Below are 18,210 nucleotides of genomic sequence, written 5' to 3' on the forward strand. Positions count from 1 at the left end.
TCCTCCAGGCTACCCCGTGCGATTTGATTTGACCAATCGATATGTAGGTTAAAATCCCCCATGACTACTGCCGTTCCTTTTTCACATGCCTCCATTATTCCCTTGATTATTGCCCGCCCCACCATGAAGTTATTATTTGGGGGCCTATAAACTACGCCCACCAGTGACTTTTTCCCCTTACTATCTCTAATCTCCACCCACAATGATTCAATATTTTGTTCATTAGAGCCAATATCGTCTCTCACAACTGCCCTGATATCATCCTTTATTAACAGAGCTACCCCACCTCCTTTCCCTTCTTGTCTATCTTTCCGAATCGTCAGATGTATGTTTAATTCCCAGTCTTGGCCACCCTGCAACCATGTTTCTGTAATGGCCACCAAATCATACCCATTTGTAATGATTTGTGCCGTCAACTCATTTACTTTATTTCGAATCCTGCGTGCATTTAGATAGAGTGTTTTAATCCTAGTTTTTAATCCACAGTTTTTAGTTTTGACCCCTCCTGCAGCCCCTTTATATTCAATGGCCCTTTTTGTTTTTTGCCTTGGGGTTCTCTGCCCTCCACTTTCACTCATCTCCTTTCTGTCTTTTGCTTTTGTCTCCATTTTGTTTCCCTCTGTCTCCCTGCATTGGTTCCCATCCCCCTGCCATATTAGTTTAACTCCTCCCCAACAGCACTAGCAAACACTCCCCCTAGGATATTGGTTCCCTCTCCCTTCAATTCAATCATTTACCCCCTCTCTCTATTGCACTCCATTTAGCTCACCCCCCTTTTGCCATTTATTTTCTCTTCCCACTCCTCTTCCCTGAAATCCACTTTAGCTCCTCTTTCATCGCTACCACTCCTGCTCCCTTCCATTTCTCCTCTCACCTCCCCATCCATTTCCCCCTTGCCATGCATTCACCCCCTTCACTTCCCATGCGTTCTCCCCCTCCCTTGCGATGCATTCTGCCCCCACCCTCTTCCTTGTCATGCAGTTGATCCTTTCCCTTAACACGCAGTGGTCCCCTTCACTCCTCTGAATTCTGTCCGTCCCTCCTATAATCCTGTCCCACTACCCTTGCATTCTATGGGTACACTAATGCAATTGTCATGGTCGAGGACCAGCTGTTGTGAGTTCAAAGCCTATCATGGCAAGTTGTGAATTGATCCAATAAATCTGGGTAATATATGGACTAGCACCAGAAAAAATGATCCCGAAAGCTGCTGGATTGTTGTAAAAACCCGACTGCTTTAGTAACATCCTTCAGGGAGGGTTACCTAATATCGCTATATCTGTGACATGTGACTCTGGTTCATATGATGCGATTGACTCTCATTATGACTCATCATTGTGCGATGCAGAAAAAGTGGACTAGCACTTTGAAACAACAAAAATATATATTTTTTTGTGCTGCCTGGACTATATATTTGAAATTTCTAGACAATTCATACTAATACTGGACTGTCCAATTCAAAACCAGTGGGTAATTGTTATCTGGCAAGGCTGCCCTGCTTACTGCTATTGTATGTGGCAAGACATGACAGTATTTCTACCAAGCACCATGCCATTCCATTCTTATTAGCACAGATACAAGGGAATGTCTGTAGTGCCCTCAGCAAGGGTTAGTATCTTACTGTTCAGATGGTAATGGGTTAAACTCTGTACCATGAATATTGACACATTTTAATAGCTTTTTGTCATAATGTAAAACCTGTTAGGAGCATGGAAATAGTTAAATTGTTAAGAATCAGAATCCCAACCTCAACCCACCTCCAACCTGCCCACTTCTGGTTATAACGGAGGTGCCACGGGAGCTGGAACCGGGGCGGGTAGCCAACCCGTTGCCAGGATGCGGTACATTAATTTAAATATATTGAGGCTGGAAGCATCTTCTTTAACCTCTATTTTGTATTTAACTGTCACTGGTCTGGCAGTTACAGCAAAGTGAGGACTGCTGCGTACAGGAGGTAAGTGCCTTTATACTACCTCCTGGATCCAGGGTCCTTGCCTAATCCACCCCCGCCGGGATAGGAGACACCCCCAGGCCTCTGATTGCCTTCCCGGAACCCCCCGCCCCCCCGGATCCTCCAGTGGCTGGCCACGATCTTTCCCCCTCCCCTCCCCCCCGATCCTCCGGCCCTGATCTTCCCTTCCCCCACCCCGATCCTCTGGAGGCCAACAATGGCCCCCACCCAATCCTCCCTTCTCTGTGCAGCCGAGTGCCGCAGGCCTACCCACCTCTCCATCTGTCTGGCTGCGGGTGGGAAACAGGCCTCACATGCAAATCAGGCCCTGCCGTTAAAGTCGGCAGGGCCTGCAGGAAACCCGTTCTCCCGCCTTCCCCATTAAAATCCAGCCCTCTGTGTATAGCTCCACCAGTTGCTCAATTGACAAGTGCTCTGAATGGATGATATGGACCAGGAAGAGTTAGCTTTGAACATCAGTGTCATGTATCTTACATTATTATATATAACTGTATCCTAACATGCTATACATGACTGTAATAAGATATGACCTGTAACCACCAGCATACCTTACCACCAGGGGTGCACTTGCAAGAGACAGGTATATAAGGACAGGTCTCAGGCAAGTGCAGCATTCCAGAGCTGTGAAAGAAAGGTGCAGGTGCAGAGTGACCTTGACTTCACTACATGCCTCGTGTGAATCTGTATTGAGGGGACAGGACTTTACAGTGGCGACGAGTTACGGGATTACAGAATCCACAGAATGGCAAACAACGGATCAGATGAAAAGTACAATGCCGGAGACAATTAGGAGGACTTTATAGAAAGGCTCCAGCAAAGCTTTGTAACCAAAGACTGGTTAGGCGACGATAAGGCAGACAAGAGAAGAGCCCATCTCTTGACCAGCTGTGGCTCGAAAACATACGCTTTAATGAAGGATCTGTTGGCACCCGAGAAACCAGCAAGCAAGTCGTTTGAAGAATTGAGCACACTGGTAAGAGACCACCTGAAGCCAGCAAGCAGCCTACATATGGCCAGACAAAGGTTCTACAACTACAGACGCTGTGTGGGAGAGAGCATACCCGACTTCGTGGCGGAACTTCGGAGGTTGGCTAGTTTATGTGAGTTCTCCGATGAACTGAAGAGAGAAATGCTGAGAGACTTTTTCATTGAAGGAATAGGCCACGCAGGCATATTCCGAAAGCTCATAGAGACCAAGAACCTGACCTTAGAGGCAGCAGCACTGGTTGCACAGACATTCTTGGTAGGGGAAGAAGAAACGAGGTTGATTTACAATGCAGGTACGACAGCTAACGAAATATCGGAACAAGAAGTTCACAGCACTAAATAAGCTGCTACCCCAACACACAGACAAAACCGGGAGAACAGGCTCTCGACAGCAGGCAGAAGTCATTAAGGGCCACAGGAACGGCCGTTCACACCTCATCAACCCACAATGCGAGCAATCAACTACAAACTGAGAGAAGCTCAAGAGAGATCAGCTAGACGCAGCTCATTCTTTGGAAACACTTTGAACAATGGAACAGGTCTGTGCTGGAGGTGTGGGGGTGAGCACTCATCAAGGGGATGTCGATTTCAGCAGGCTGTTTGCAGAAATTGTGAATATACAGGACATTTGGCCCGCATGTGCAAAAAAACGGCAGCTCGGCTGGTATACGAATCGGATGGGTCGGAAAGCGGACCAGAAGATGGTGGGGACAGTACCCGGGACACCGATGTACAGCGGGTCAACATGATCAATGGCCACTGCTCCTACAACAGGATGCCTCCTATAATGATGAGGGTCCTACTCAACGGGATATCTGTCAACATGGAGCTGGATACGGGAGCAAGTCAATCTCTCATGGGCGCTCAACAATTTGAACAACTGTGGCCGCATAAAAGAGACAGACCAAAACTCACAAGGATCGACACCAAACTAAGGACCTATACCAAATAAATCGTACCAGTCCTTGGCAGCGCCATGCTCTCTGTCACACACAAAGGGACAGTGAACCGACTTCCCCTGTGGATTGTCCCCGGAGACCCCCCAGCACTGCTGGGGAGAAGCTGGCTGGCAAAACTAAACTGGAAATGGGATGATGTCCATGCCATGTCATTAGAGGAATGGACCTCCTGCTCAACAGTTATAAAGCGATTTGAACATCTCTTTCAGCCAGGTGTGGGCACTTTCAAAGGGGCCAAAGTCAAAATCTACATCACACAGAATGCTAGACCGGTCCATCACAAGGCCAGAGCTGTACCCTATGTGATGAGGGAAAAGATTGAACACGAACTAGACAGGCTTCTGCGGGAAGGCATTATATCACCTGTGGAATTTAGTGACTGGGCAAGTCCCATCGTCCCAGTCATGAAGCCTGATGGATCCGTACGAATCTGTGGGGACTACAAATCTACCATAAACAGAGTCTCCCTACAGGACCAGTATCCGCTGCCCAGAGCGGAGGACTTATTTGCCACATTGGCTGGAGGTAAACTTTTCTCAAAATTAGACCTCACATCTGCGTATATGACGCAAGAATTGACCGAGGAATCCAAGCTACTCACCACCATCAACACACATCGAGGCCTTTTCATGTACAATCAATGCCCATTCTGCATCAAGTCGGCAGCTGCCATATTCCAACGCAACATGGAGAGTCTGCTCAAGTCCATCCCGGGGACGGTTGTATTTCAAGACGACATACTTATCATGGGCAGGGACACCGACTCCCATCTCCGTAATTTGGAGGAAGTACTAAAGCGGTTGGATCGGGTAGGCCTACGAGTCAAGAAATCCAAGTGCCTGTTTCTCGTACCCGAAGTTGAATTTTTGGGCAGAAGGATTGCCGCTGATGGAATCCGCCCAACAGAGTCCAAAACAGAAGCAATTCGCCTGGCACCCAGGCCCCGGAATGTCTCAGAAATGCGCACCTTTCTCGGGCTACTCAATTACTTTAGGAACTTTATGCAGAACTTAAGCACGCTGCTGGAGCCTCTCCACATGCCACTCAGGAAGGGGTATGATTGGTTTTCGGGGGATGCCCAGGAACGCGCCTTCAATAAGGCACGCAACCTTCTGTATTCCAACAGTGTTTTGACTTTCTTTGACCCAGGTAAAAAGCTAGTTCTCACATGCGATGCATCAGCGTATGGGGTCGGGTGCGTTTTGCAACATGTCAATAGTGCGGGCAAATTACAACCCATAGCTTATGCCTCAAGGTCACTTTTGCGGGCAGAGCGCGGGTACGGAATGGTAGAGAAGGATGCACCAATACCTTTTCGGGGCCAAGTTCGCATTAGGAACCGACCACAAGCCCCTCACGTCCATCCTATCTGAGAGCAAGGCAATAAATGCCAACGCCTCAGCGCGAATTCAACGGTGGGCACTCATGCTGGCGTCCTACGACTATACCATAAGGCACAGACCAGGCACAGACAACTGTGCCGACGCGCTCAGCAGGCTACCCCTGGCGACCACGGAAGGGTCTGACGAACAGAACTGTGAGATAGTTAAGGCAATCAATGCCTTTGAGTCCACAGGCTCGCCCATGACGGCTCGCCAAATCAGAGCCTGGACGGCCAGTGACCCCACGTTATCCTCAGTAAAAAGATGTGCCCTAACCGGTGACTGGGCAGAGGCTCGCGATGCCTGCCCCGAGCAATTAAAACCCTTTCACAGGCGCATGCATGAGCTATCACTACAAGCAGACTGCCTGATGTGGGGCAGCCGAGTAGTCATGCCTCTGCGAGGCAGAGAGGCATTTGTCCGGGAGCTCCACCGCGAGCACACGGGGATCGTTCTCATGAAGGCCATAGCCAGATCCCACGTCTGGTGGCCTGGTATTGACGCGGACTTGGAGCTCTGCGTCCGAAGGTGCACCATTTGTGCCCAACTCAGCAATGCCCTCAGGGAGGCTCCACTGAGCCCCTGGCCCTGGCCTACCAAACCGTGGTCGCGGGTGCACATAGACTATGAGGGCCCATTCATGGGCAAAATGTTCCTCGTAGTTGTAGATGCATTTTCAAAGTGGATCGAATGCACCATTTTAAACTCGAGCACAACCTCCACCACTGTGGAGAGCCTCACAACCATGTTTGCAACACACGGAATCCCTGACATATTGGTCAGTGACAATGGTCCGTGCTTCACCAGCGCAGAATTCCAAGACTTTATAATTGACCACGGCATAAATCACGTCAAGACGGCACCGTTCAAGCCGGCCTCCAACGGCCAGGTGGAGAGAGCAGTGCAAATCATTAAACAAGACATGCTTAAAATCCAAGGTCCCACGCTGCAGGGTCACCTGTCGCGACTGCTGCTGGCATACAGATTTCGTCCGCACTCACTGACTGGGACCACCCCCGCACAACTGTTGATGAAAAGGACTTTAAAAACAAGGCTCTCATTAATCCTCCCAGACATGCACGAAATTGTTGAGGCAAAGCGCCATAAGCTGACTGAGTACCATGACAGAAATTCGAGGGGGAGATGGAATGAGATAGGGGACTAAGTGTTTGTACTAAACTATGGCAGGGGTCCCAAATGGCTTGCAGGGACAGTAACGGGCAAGGAAGGAAACAGGCTACTGGTAGTACAAATGGACAATGGCAAAACCTGCCGGAGGCATGTAGACCAAGTCAAAAGCAGATTTACCAACAACACTGCAGAACCAGAGGCAGACTACAATGTGGAACTCGCACCACACCTGGTGGACAGACAGAGGGAACAACCTGAGGAAAGGGCAATCCCAACAGACAGCCCAGGTGAGTCAACAACAATCACACCAATCAAAACAGACAGCCCAGGTGAGATACCAGCAACCACACCCAAAGAAAAACAGACACCAAGGCAAACAACTGAACCACAACTCAGACGCTCCACGCGAGAGCATAGACCACCTCAGAGACTGAACCTATAAAGACAATAAGACTTTGGGGGAGGGTGATGTCATGTATCTTACATTATTATATATAACTGTATCCTAACATGCTATACATGACTGTAATAAGATATGACCTGTAACCACCAGCATACCTTACCACCAGGAGTGCACTTGCAAGAGACAGGTATATAAGGACAGGTCTCAGGCAAGTGCAGCATTCCAGAGCTGTGAAATAAAGGTGCAGGTCCAGAGTGACCTTGACTTCACTACATGCCTCGTGTGAATCTGTACTGAGGGGACAGGACTTTACAATCAATTTCAGCTTATTTAACTGACAATGGCTGGGATGGTAGTATGGTTCACCATAATTGGCTCCAACAACCCTGGAGTCGGGAGAGAAGATTTTTTTTTAAATGAGGTAGGAGCCCGTTGCTCCTCAACACTGTTTGATGACCTCTGCTGGAAGTGTGCCTGTGTGGATGACAGGTGAGAATAGAATCAGGTTCAGTTGTAATACCTGCTGCAGTTGAATAATCTATTGACACATACATGAAGAACAGCTGCTTAAGGCAGTTATTGTAGGATCCCAACCTCTAGGGAATTGCACTTCGGCATGAGTCAGTCCCTTCAGAAGAGCAAAGGAAATAATAAATAACAGAAGAAGGCAGAAACCCAGTGGGAATGGATCTGACAGGATCAGTCCTCGGAGCAGATAGAGGGAAGTCCCCCCTCAAAGAGGTTATGCATACATTAACTCACATTAGAGCTGGCCACATAACCAGTGATGGGCAACTCAGTTGAGCCTTTGCTATCGGCTTAGTTGCCTGTCCCTTTAACTCATTAACTCGTGGAGTGGAAGCTGTAATTTCTTGCTATATTTACACCAGTATTTATACCATCTTATTGTAGAGCTGGTGAAAGGGCTGCCGCTGCCTGGCTTAGATGGGAGAGATCAAGTTCACAGAAAATTTCAATTTGAGACTCTTTCTATATTAAAGATGTTTAAGTGCAAATTGGAAATACATTTTATTGTTTAATCTGGAGTCCGTGTACATATAACAAAGAATCATACCTATTACAATTACAGCTCAACCTAACTTTGGTATTCTATTCTTTGGGTTGTGTCAAACCATTTTTCAGAGGTACAGAAATGTTGCCATCATTGGTGAGATATTGGGACTCGTCTGGCACCACCATCAGGAAATGCACGCAGATTGGTAGCAAACTGAGAACATTATGGCCCCGATTTTGATGAGCTGCAAGGCCCGCCCATTTTTCAGCGGTCCCCAGGTGGCACCTACATTTTTGGCGCCCACTGCTGCTGGGATCCATTTTTGGCTCGGTATTGTGGGCGGCAGCGGGAGTCGGCGGGCGGCGGTATCAGTGGGCAGGAGGTGCAGGCCTCTCGAATCGGAGAACTTTGGAGGCGCTGCACCACGCATGCGTGAGATCTGTTTTTTTTGTAGTTCTTTCAGCACACCGACGGCATTTCTTCTGCGATTGAGGCTGCTGGGATATCTGTGCCTGTGTTTAAATGTTGAACACTCTCTTGCACCTGCCAGTTATCTAGGGGAGAGTGTAGGAGACACAGAGCTGCAAACTTTTCATTATCTATTTGTTAAGTGATTTATCATGAGTGAAAAATAAGCTTCAAAGAAGACTGTTCAGACCAGGCCCAGAGCTCCCTGGTTTAATGATGAGGAACTGGAGGTGCTTGTATCAGAGGTGGAACGCAGGTATAAAGATCTCACCCGGGAAGATCGTGGCAGGCCTCCACCAGCCCAATACAGATGCATTTGGAGGGTGATTGGTGAGGCCGTGTCCTCAATGGGCAACATTGAGCGAGATGGAGATCAGTGTAGGAAACATTGGAATGGTGTGATGGTGTCAGCAAGAGTGAGTAAACATTTATGGGACCCCTCCCGTGCAACTGCAAAAGGTTTTGGTCCATATGTGTGTGTGTGGGTGTGTGTGTGTGGGGCATGAGCAAAAGGGGTCAAGGCTTCAACTTTTCTTTCTGCAGAAGAAACAAACTTCCAAAACAGCAAGCCTCAATGCCACGGGAGGGGGCCCAGCAGAGGTGATAGAATTGAGCAGCCTGGAGGAGCGTGCCTTGGCATTTGTGGATGACTGTCACCGTGCAAGCACAAAGGGTGATGCCGCTTCGGTGCTGGAGCATGGTAAGGGTATAATAATCTCCGGTGTGAGTAACACTCATGGCTTTAACATAGTTTGTCGCCATTATTGATGTGCTCATGTAGAGATGGAACTCCTTGATGGCACATTGTGAGATGAGACATTTCACATGTCAGTGTGACCTAACCACCACTCCCCCTATAGACTGAAATGCTGTCCTCTACTTGCAGGTGGTGAGTCGGACAGCACCGATCAATGCACCATCCACCTCTGGCACTCAAAGGAGGAGTGTGACCCCAGCGTCTCCCACCCCAACGTTGTCCCCATCCCAACACAGCGGCTCCTTCCTCCACCTGCCGCACCCCCCCCCCCGCACAAGATCACCCATTCCCACCGCACCCACCTTGGCCACCCAGATTAACAAAGAAGAGGAGAGAGAGGAGAGAGAAGGGCCCGTCTTTGAGCCCCTTGAGGCAGAGGAGCTGGGAGAGGATGACACCAGCCTCCTGCCATGTGTGCCACCTGTCCGAAGACCCTCGGCGTCAGGCTCAGAACCGGATGCAACACCCCCAAGTGCTGCCAGGCGCAGAGACCATGGAGCTGACCCAATCAAGGCACGTCAACCCACAACGACCCAACTGCTCAGGTTGCAGGACAGCTCTCAGCAATTCATGAGATGGTGCAGCTATCGAGGACGAGCATTGACCTAGGTCACCAGCTGCTGCACATCATGGCTGGGATAGGTGACAGCATCGAATCCCTCGCTCAGCATCATTCTGACCGAATGGACTGGCTCATTAGTGCGGTGGAGTACAACACCCAGTCTGCTGAGGCGATGAGGCAGACAATGGCTTCTGGGCATGTCATGCAAGCCCCCGACCCAACACCCTCAGTGACGCCCCCTGTCTTCTCTCCAAGACGTACACGTCTGCAGAGATCTGCTGCCCTCCTGTACAACCTGCTCAAGCAGAGGCGGGAGGGGGAGGGGTGCAGGACGCCGTCTTCAAGGCGGGGCAAAGAAGGGGACAATGGGCCTCACATCAGTGGGGAGGAGGAGAGGTGGTGGTAGCGGGTAGAGGGGTGGGTGTTGGTGATGGAGATGTTCGTAGACTCTATAAGGTTATGTCACTTTTGTAATTATGCACTTTTAAATACTGTAACAATGTTCAGCCTTTCTTGGCCAGTGTCTCATTCCCACATAATGTGTGATATCTTGTGAGAAACACACAGCTGTCCCTCGGGTGTTCTGCTGCATTAGGAATATATTGCGCTCCACATGTGATTGCACTGTATAATGGTTCTGTCATCAGTAAGGTCACCAAGTAAGGGCGACCAATGCAGAAAGGCTGTCATTCAGTGAGAGTCACTTGAAGTACTTGCCGGGCACACATGAAGGCGTGCAGGTCAAGCCACTTTTTACGATGCCAAACATGGCGGAGTGCCACCCCTGAGATGACATGTTCATTAGCTACATTGCTGTCCATTATATGTATTTTCCCCTCTTCCACACCTCATGTCATGAGGTTCTCAGTATCAGTTGCAGCTATGTGCCATCGCTTGACATCTTATCACTTTCGCATAATAACTCTGGCATAAGCTCATACCATCTGTGCAGTCACATCAGTCACTAAATAGGTTCCACATGAAATGGTCTCCAAACTCTTGCAGGGCATCTCCATTGAGCCCTCACCATCTTCCGCAACTCATTGCCGCTTTCTCGACCACAACAGACCCTTCAACAGAGTCATAGGGAGTAACATATCTGAACTCTCTCAATATTTCTGTGCCACTGATAATGCTGCAGGATGTGAACGATATCCGGGAAGTGCAGCACTGCAGCACTTTGAGCGAAGCTTCCTGCCGCCCGATTCACAGCCAGCTCAGACCAGCTTTACGCCAGGGTCCTTCTGGTGGATGGCAGGGCGATCTTAGATGGTCCTCGATGAGGAAAGAGCCGGATTTCCAGTTTTTGGTATGGGTGGGCGGCAGGCCGGCGCCCCGGGGGAACCTCCAGGACCAATCCTGCGGCGGGCGGAACGTGGGCGGCAGATGGGCGGGACTGGAGGAATCGCCGGAAAAAACGTCATTTCTGGCGGAACCTCGGCGGACCTGTGGGTGGGACTGCCACCAATATCGGGGCCAAAAACTGAAATCAGGCTCAATCTTTGTACATGTGCTCACTGTTTGATCCTAGATGTGCTGTGTTTTAATAATTAGAGTGATCCTCTGAGATTCAATGCAGTTGGCAATATTGCTGCTAATGGGGTCTCACGTTGCCTGTCACCGCAGAGATTTAATGTATTTAAATCTAAACTGAAAAATAATTGGTAGTTGGCATTACAGAACGCTTCTGAGGGCTGAAGGCATGCACCTACGGGGGACATGATCAAGGCTCTGCAATCATGTTGTACTGGGCTAGGGCATCACAGCAATCCACTCTAAGTGAACAGGCAATTAGCTTGGAGTTTACCAAATCAAGCCGTCCGTCAGAAGAATCTCCTCCGGCAACTAATTGTGTTTAAGGGAATCTCCCATTATAATACTAGGCCAAGGCAGGCACAGTGGGTTCAATTTTCACTTCTATCGCCTGGCATTGGCGAGGCAATATCAGTCTCAAATTGGGGTCGGTGGCCTTACTGTCACATTAACACTGACAAAGTGCTGACTACATTTTGAAAGGAATGGGTGCAAATCGTGGTCCTAAGAGATCTATGGCCATTTTAGGTCAGAACTGGTCAGAGCGTACGGCATAGAGGCACGGCCAAGGTAAGTTTGGAATTATTCCTGTGGGGCCCCGGAGGAGCAGGAGACCCTCTGGGATTCACACCTTCCATGACCATACCCTCCACCTCACCCGCACTTACTGTGCTAGCGCCTGAGCCGGCACGATATTGGGCACCTGTTTGGCACCCTGCAGCTTGCCAACTTGATATTAATGGGGTCGGTATCTCAAAATCGCGGTCACCTCTTCCCTGTGTGTACGGGTGATTGGCTGATTGATCACCCAAAAATCAAAATCGATCCCAGTGACTTTGAACATGGTTCTTTCACCTCTGACACTGAGTTTAAATCGAGCCTAGAGTTATAAGCTGTGATATGTGCGACCTGAATGCTTGAAGTGTTCCTTTTACCATTGTAGCCTCGGGCAATAGCTCATGAAACACAAATTGATGAGTAAATGGACCATATTGTACTGAGAAAGGAATGTCCCAGGTTTGATCCATGCTGTGTGCTGAGTTAGCTGACCACATCCAGGGCAGTGAAGGGTTTGGTACAATTAGCTTGTATCCCCATTCTACAGAGGGAGATAAAAAGAAAGAAAGACATGCATTTATATAGCGCCTTTCACGACCTCAGGACGTCCCAAAGCACTTTGCTGTATTGTATTGTAGGAAATGCAGCAGCCAATTTGCATACGGCAAACACCCACAAACAGCAATGTGATAATGACCAGATAATCTGCTTTTGGAACATAAGAATTTGGAGCAGGAGTAGGCCATTTGGCCCCTCAAACCTGCTTCGCCATTTAATAAGATCATGGCTGATCTGATCTTGGACTCAGCTCCACTTCCCTGCCCACTCCCCAAAACTCTACACTCCCTTATCGCTCAAAATTCTGTCTATAAGAACGTAAGAACATAAGAAACAGGAATAGGAGTAGGCCATACGGCCCCTCGAGCTTGCTCCGCCATTTAATACGATCATGGCTGATCCGATCAGGTCCATAACCGCTCTCCATAACCCTTTATTCCCTTATCGGTTAAGAAACTGGCTATTTCTGTCTTAAATTTATTCAATGTCCCAGCTTCCACAGCTCTCTGAGGCAACGAATTCCACAGATCCACAACCCTCTGAGAGAAGAAATTTCTCCTCATCTCAGTTTTAAATGGGTGGTCCCTTATTCTAAGATCATGCCCTCTAGTTCTAGTCTCCCCTATCAGTGGAAACATCCTCTCCGCATCCACCTTGTCAAGCCCCCTCATAATCTTATACGTTTTGATAAGATCACCTCTCATTCTTCTGAACTCCAATGAATAGAGGCCCAACCTACTCAACCTTTCCTCATAAGTCAACCCCCTCATCTCTAGAATCAACCTTGTGAGCCTTCTCTGAACTGCCTCCAAAGCAATTATGTCCTTTCGTAAATATGGAAACCAAAACTGCACGCAGTATTCTAGGTGTGGCCTCACCAATACCCTGTACAACTGTAGCAAGACTTCCCTGCTTTTATACTCCATCCCCTTTGCAATAAAGGCCAAGATTCCATTGACCTTCCTGATCACTTGCTGTACCTGCATACTAACCTTTTTGTGTTTCATGCTCCAGGGCCCCCAGGTCCCGCTGTACTGCAGCACTTTGCAATTTTTCCCCATTTAAATAATAACTTGCTCTTTGAATTTTCCTGCCAAAATGCATGACCTCACACTTTCCAACATTATACTCCACTGCCAAATTTTTGCTCACTCATTTAGCTTGTCTATGTCCTTTTGCAGATGTTTTGTGTCCTCCTCACACATTGTTTTTCCTCCCACCTTTGAATCTTCGTCAAACTTGGCTACGTTACACTCAGTCCCTTCCTCCAAGTCGTTAATATAGATTGTAAATAGTTGGAGTCCCAGCACCGATCCCTGCGGCACCCCACTAGTTACTGGTTGTCAACCCGAGAATGAACCATTTATCCCGACTCTCTGTTTTCTGTTCGTTAGCCAATTCTCCGTCGATGTTAATATATTACCCTCAACCCGTGAACTTTTATCTTGTGCAGTAACCTTTTATGTGGCACCTTGTCAAATGTCTTCTGGAAGTCCAATTACACCACATCCATTGGTTCCCCTTTATCCATCCTGTTCGTTACATCCTCAAAGAATTCTAGCAAATTTGTCAAACATGACTTCCCCTTCATAAATCCATGCTGACTCTGCCTGACTGAATTTAGCTTTTTCAAATGTCCTGCTACTGTTTCTTTAATAATGGACTTCAACATCTTCCCAACCACAGATGTTAGGCTAACTGGCCTATAGTTTCCTGCTTTTTGTCTGCCTTCTTTTTAAATAGGGGCATTACATTTGCAGTTTTCCAATCTGCTGGGACCTCCCCAGAATCCAGGGAATTTTGGTAAATTACAACCAATGCATCCACAATCCCTGCTGCTACTTCTCTTAAGACCCTAGGATGCAAGCCATCAGATCCAGGGGATTTATCTGCCTTTAGTCCCATTATCTTACTGAGTACCACCTCCTTAGTGATTGTGATTGTGTTCTTCCCCCCATAGCCCCTTGACTATCCCCACCTTAAAGATGTTTAATGACCACGCCCCTAAGGCAAAGAATTCCACAGATTTACTACTGTTAGGGGGCCTATAGACTACACCCACCAGCGACTTTTTTCCCTTATTATTCCTTATCTCCACCCAAACTGATTCAACATCTTGATCTTCTGAGCCAATATTGTTTCTCACTAATGCACTAATCTCATCCTTTATTAGCAGAGCTACCCCACCTCCTTTTCCTTTCTGTCTGTCCTTCCGAATTGTCAAATACCCCTGAATATTTAGTTCCCAGTCCAGGTCACCTTGCAACCACGTCTCTGTAATGGCTATCAGATCATACCCATTTGTATCTATTTGTGCCGTCACCTCATCTATTTTATTATGAATGCTGCATGCATTCAGCTAAAGAGCTTTTAAATTTGTTCTTTTACCATTTTTCCTGATTTGATCCCACTTTCTGATTCACCTTTATGTTTATACATTCTGTCCCTTCCTGTCACACTCTGGTTTTCTTTTCCCCGAGTGCCACCCTGCTCTATTGCCTTCTCCTTATTCGTTGACTTTTTAAATTTTCGCCCACCTGAATCCTTCCCCGCCCCCCCGCCCCCCACAAATTAGTTTAAAGCCCTCTCTATTCGATTTGCCAGGACCCTAGTCCCAGCACGGTCTACGTGGAGCCCATCCGAATGGAACAGCTCCCTCTTACCCCAGTACTGATGCCAGTGTCCAAGGAACCAAAACCCATTTCTCCCTCACCAGTCTTTGAGCCACGTGTTTAACTCTCTGATCATATTTACCCTATGCAAATTTGCTTGCGGCTCAGGTAGTAATCCAGAGATTATTACCTTTGTGGTTCTCCTTTTCAATTTGGCCCCTAGCTGCTCATACTCCCTCAGCAGAACCTCTTTCTTTGTGCTATCTATGTCATTTGTACTTACGTGGACCGCGACAACTGGATCTCCCCCCTCCCACTTCAAGTTCCTCTTCAGCTCACAGGAGATGTCCCTAACCCTGGCACCGGGCAGTCAACACAGCCTTCGGGACTCATGCTCTTGGCTGCAGAGAACAGTATCTATCCCCCGAATGATACTGTCCCCTACCACTACAATGATTCTTTTTACTCCCCTACTTGAATGGCCCCCTGTACCACGGTGCTGTGGTCAGTTTGCTCATCTTCCCTGCAGTCCCTGCTCCCATCCATACAGGGAGTAGGAGCCTTGAACCTGTTGGACAAGAGCAAGGGCCGAAGTTCCTCCATCACTCCATCCTGAGTCCCCATACCTTCCTCACTTGTCATCACACCCTCCTGTCCCTGACCATTGATCAAATTTGAATTAATTACTCTAATTGGTGTGACTAGCTCCTGGATTGCGGCGTCCAGGTAATTCTTCCTCTTCCCTGATGTGTCGCAGTGTCTGTAGCTCAGACTCCAGCTCATCAACACGGAGCAGAAGTTCCTTGAGCTGCAAACACTTGCTGCAGATGTGGTCGCCGTGGACCTCAATGGGGTCAACCAGCTCCCACATATAACAGCAGAAACACATTGCCTGTCCTGCCATCTCTAATGTATTTAGTTAATTAAGTTTTCAAGTTTTGTTTTTAATCCCAGCTCTTAATTCAAACCAATGCCCCAGAAAAGAGAAAACTCACCAACCAATCACTTCCCTTCTTTCCTGTGACGTCACACTTTGAGTTTGGTTCTTTTTACTTCTTATCTTCAGGTCAGTTGGTGCTGGTTGGGCCTCGGCTTCTGCTCACGCTCCCTTTATCTCTGCTCTGATCAGCTGCTGCGGTCAGGTCTCGCACTGTTTTGAAGACAAAAGGCAAAAACACGGTTTTTGGAGGGGAGAAAACACAAAAAAAATTGCAAAAATAAAAAAATAAAAAATCATAAAACATTCACTGTACACTGAACTAACGAATCGCTGAAAAAGAATAAAAAAATAAAAACTACAAACTTACCTTTTTTGTAGGTCTTCATTTTCTGGGGCTTCAACGCAGACTTTCCTTTGTCCTTTTTTTTCACCGAGTACAGGTGCGCCGAAAGGCCAATTTTAAGTGGTCGCTTTTTTTTGGTGTTGCATGCTGACGGCCCGCTTTTCTGCCGTATTTCAAAACCGCCGACGCACAACTTTGGCCAATTTTGGTGAGTACCTTTTACCAGCAAAAAAGGTGAAATATCGCAGGCAGTGACTAGTGGGGAACCCAAGGTTCAGTGCTGGGACCCCAGCTATTTACAATATACATTAATGATTTAGACAAAGGAATTGAATGTAATATCTCCAAGTTTGCAGATGACATGAAGCTGGGTGGCAGTGTGAGCTGTGAGGAGGATGCTAAGAGGCTGCAAGGTGACTTGGACAGATTAGGTGAGTGGGCAAATGCATGGCAGATGCAGTATAATGTAGATAAATATGAGGTTATCCACTTTAGTGGCAAAAACAGGAAGGCAGAATATTACCTGAATGGTGACAGATTAGGAAAAGGGGAAATGCAACAAGACCTGGATGTCATGGTACATCAGTCATTGAAAGTTGACATGCATGTACAGCAGGCGGTGAAGAAGGCAAATGGTATGTTGGCCTTCATAGCGAGAGGATTTGAGTATAGGAGTAGGGAGGTCTTACTGCAGTTGTACAGGACCTTGGTGAGGCCACACCTTGAATATTGTGCACAGTTTTGGTCTCCTAATCTGAGGAAGGACATTCTTGTTATTGAGGGAGTACAGCGAAGAGTGCAGCCAGACTGATTCCTGGGATGGCAGGATTGACATATGAAGAAAGACTGGATCGACTAGGCTTATATTCACTGGAATTTAGAAGAATGAGAGGGGATCTCATAGAAACATATAAAATTCTGATGGGGTTGGACAGGTTAGACGCAGGAAGAATGTTCCTGATGTTGGGGAAGTCCAGAACTAGGGGTCACAGTCTAAGGATAAGGGGTAAGCCATTTAGGACTGAGATGAGGAGAAACTTCTTCACTCAGAGAATTGTGAACCTGTGGAATTCTCTACCACAGAAAGTTGTTCAGGCCAGTTCGTTAGATATATTCAAAAGGGAGCTAGATGTGGCCCTTATGGCTAAAGGGATCAAGAGGTATGGAGAGAAAGCAGGAATGGGGTATTGAAGTTGCATGATCAGCCATGCTCAAATTGAATGGTGGTGCAGACTCGAAGGGCCGAATGGCCTATTCCTGCACCTATTTTCTAGGTTTCTATGTTTCCAAATCCTCATCATCATAGGCAGACCCTCGAAATTGAGGAAGACTTGCTTCCACTCTAAATGTGAGTTCTCAGGTAACTGTACAGTCCAATACGGGAATTACAGTCTCTGTCACAGGTGGGTCAGACAGTCATTGAAGGGTGGGGTGTCTGGTTTGCTGCACGATCCTTCCGCTGCCTGCGCTTGTTTTCTGCATGTTCTCGACGACAGGACTCGAGGTGCTCAGCGCCCTCCCAGATGCTCTTCCTCCACTTAGGGCAGTCTTTGGCCAGGGACTCCCAGGTATCGGTGGGGATGTTGCACTTTATCAAAGAGGCTTTGAGGGTGCTCTTGAAATGTTTCCTCTGCCCACCTGGGGATCGCCTGCCGTGTAGGAGTTCCGAGTAGAGCGCATGCTTTGGGAGTCTTGTGTCGGGCATACGGACAATGTGGCCCGCCCAACAGAGCTGGTCGAGTGTGGTCAGTGCTTCAATGCTGGGGCTGTTGGCCTGATCGAGAACACTGACATTGGTGCGTCTATCCTCCCAGGGAATTTGAGATGTCTATTGTATATGGTCCACGTCTCTGAGCCATACAGGAGGGTGGGTATCATTGCAGCCCTGTAGACCACAAGCTTGGTGCCAGATTTGAGGGCCTGATCTCCGAACACTCTGTTCCTTAGGTGACCGAAAGCTGCGATGGTGCACTGGAGGCGGTGTTGGACCTTGTCGTCGAAGTCTGCCCTTGCTGATAATAGGTTCCAAA

Source organism: Pristiophorus japonicus, chromosome 6, assembly GCF_044704955.1.
Source record: "Pristiophorus japonicus isolate sPriJap1 chromosome 6, sPriJap1.hap1, whole genome shotgun sequence".
Classification (NCBI taxonomy): Eukaryota; Metazoa; Chordata; class Chondrichthyes; family Pristiophoridae; genus Pristiophorus; species Pristiophorus japonicus.